Source organism: Pteropus vampyrus, unplaced genomic scaffold (assembly GCF_000151845.1).
Source record: "Pteropus vampyrus isolate Shadow unplaced genomic scaffold, Pvam_2.0 Scaffold23, whole genome shotgun sequence".
NCBI lineage: Eukaryota > Metazoa > Chordata > Mammalia > Chiroptera > Pteropodidae > Pteropus > Pteropus vampyrus.
Genome location: NW_011888804.1, coordinates 1,797,893 through 1,800,467, shown reverse-complemented (window position 1 = coordinate 1,800,467; position 2,575 = coordinate 1,797,893). Strand labels below are relative to the sequence as shown.

Below are 2,575 nucleotides of genomic sequence, written 5' to 3'. Positions count from 1 at the left end.
ACTCACCAAAGTTCAGCAAGTTAGTAAAACTGGACTAGAATGAGTACTTTTGTCCTCAAATCCTGTTGGTCCAATAACCATGCAATTTTCCATTTCTTAATTATACCACATCTTTGTCTGTTATTTCATCGAACGATTTTTAAGTATAGAAAAGCACAAAAATAGTCCCGCGAGAGTTAAGTGTGAGATGACATGACGCCAATTGTTCAAGAGTAGCATGAAAATGCCCAATGGCTGGTTTTTTTTGTTTGTTTGTTTGTTTGTTTTTGCTCATTAGTCCATGTCTTGTATTCTGAATTCGGACTTGCAGAAAACCTGAAAATACCATCTTTTCATGTCACACTTCATGTCATAAATCATTCAGACTCCCCAAAATCTGGTCTCAGAACTGCTATTTATTTACAGGCAAAAAAAAAAAATGTTTCAAAGTAACCTTTGTTTTCAGCTAAAATGTCAGTTCTTTCAAATCACTCATCAGTGATTTGAAATCAATGAAATCACTGATTTCAAATCACTCATCAGTGATTTAGTGCCATATAACTAAACACACATACAGATACTATTCTAACCTTTTCCAAGTATTACATTTTAAACTTTAAGTTAGAAAACCTCACCAAGCCAAGCACAATGTAATTACCTAATATGGTAGTGGATAGTTAACTGCTAATAAGCAATATGATATATGCTGGCAGAAAACTGTCTTAATAGTAACGGTGCACAGGAGCATCCATCTGTGAAACACAGTCACACCATCCGAGGTCTCTGTGCTTCTATTATAAATCAAGTCACCACCATGCAGCTGTTACTATATCTCTAATGGGTTTTTCAACTGCTGTCCAAGCAGTTAAAAACTCAAAAAAAAATTTTCTATGAGAAGTTTTCAAATTTTGGGTTAAAACTGTGGCATTACCTAGACTGAATACATAAATACACGACTTCTATCACTTCAGCGAAGTGAGCTAAATTTATTTGATTCTGTTTTGTTTCATCTCTTGGGAAATTTTAGGGGCCTCAGGTCCTGCTATGAACTCTAAAGAGTGTCATGTGATTTGAAGGGTTCTAAAAATATCAGAGGTTTGCCTGGGCTCACTTAGAAGGGTGGATGATTCAATTACAAGTGTCAAAATTTGATTCCTAATTTTTCAGGATCTGACAGCTGCAGTAAATCTTGCCAGGATTCCCTTATCTTCATTGTGCTTCTCTTTGAAGTATTTAAAGAAGATTTCATAATCTTTTCAATTTAGCTCTAGCATTTCTGTTGGTAGCTGTAGAATGAATTGGTTGGGCCTTTCTCAAGCTGCTTATAAATATTATTGGACCAAGCACATTTTTTAAGTAGCACTGACTGCAAAAGGTGAGTTTTTGGTAATGGTTAGGGGAGAAAACACAATGGGCTCTATACTCATATACCATGAACCAGGAGTGACCTTGCAATGCACGAAGTGCCAGTGGAAACTTAACCAGAGATTCATTTGTTGCTATAAAAAGTTCAGTCCCCAAAGGTATGCTTTCATTTGAATGACAGCTCTGGGAAGGGTACTAGCACTGCATCATTGGGGCTGATCTTTTGTTTGCTTTTCAAATAATTAACGCAGAGATTCGGAGATATCGGAGTGACTAAGACGGCAAAGATCAGTAGCTTTGTGGCACTACTACGAGCGGCACAGGCTCTATCCTTTGCTCTTCCGCTTAGTGAAACAAAGTCATCAAGCTCAGTTTGCTGCCTATGAAAGGGAAAAAAATCATGCTTACCAAAAAAATTGACTGGAGGCTGCCATGTTAAACGGCAAATTTAGGTTTGTGATCAGGTATTTAGAAATTACTTTATCTATACAATGAAGTTAACAACTATGGTTAGGATGAAGAGCTAACACACAAATATTTTTAATATTATCACTTTCCTAACAAAAAAAATATCTACATTAGATTCTACATTTCATTTGGGTTTTCTACACATTTACCAAGTGCCAGCTATTTCTGGGCCAGCTATTAAGTAAATGGTGGTGAACACGAGATGCCACTGTCATCATGGAGCTTAGTGGTTTCTTAGGGCAGGCAGAAACCAAACAAGTGATCTTCAGTACGCTTCATGTTACAACACACGCGAACAGAGCGCTATGGGAACACATTTCATGTGTGGGGTGTGAGCTGGCAAAATAATAACAGGGTATGCTTCCTGGAAGAGATGTTACTTAAGCTCTTTCTGTTATCTTAAAACAAATCATACTGATCATAGCAACCTTCTATTGACAACTCAATCAGAATTATGACCATTCATTATTGTGCTATGCTATAAAACTATTTTTCTATCCTCTCTCACACTGATTCCTACATAAAGTAAGATATTTCCATGTACACATTTTTAAAACAATCCCAATTATAGAAAACTAAGGTTACTTAATATTAAAATCCTGTCCCAGTATTTGAAGTTATCATAACTTGGAATAACAGCAATAATTTGCGCTTTAAAAATATATGCAGCTTATTTTGTGTTAATTATGTCTCAATAAAGCTGTTTGAAAAAAAGGGACAAAATCCTTTTGTGACAAAAGACACCATATATAAAGACAGATGA

General features: G+C 35.9%; 1 protein-coding gene across 1 annotated transcript in view; it reads right to left on the bottom strand.

Annotated features, from left to right (window-relative positions):
- Positions 1-2,575, bottom strand: part of IFT81 (intraflagellar transport 81) — a 74,284-nt gene that overhangs the window by 40,378 nt on the left and 31,331 nt on the right. The gene's annotated exons all lie outside the window — the stretch shown is intronic.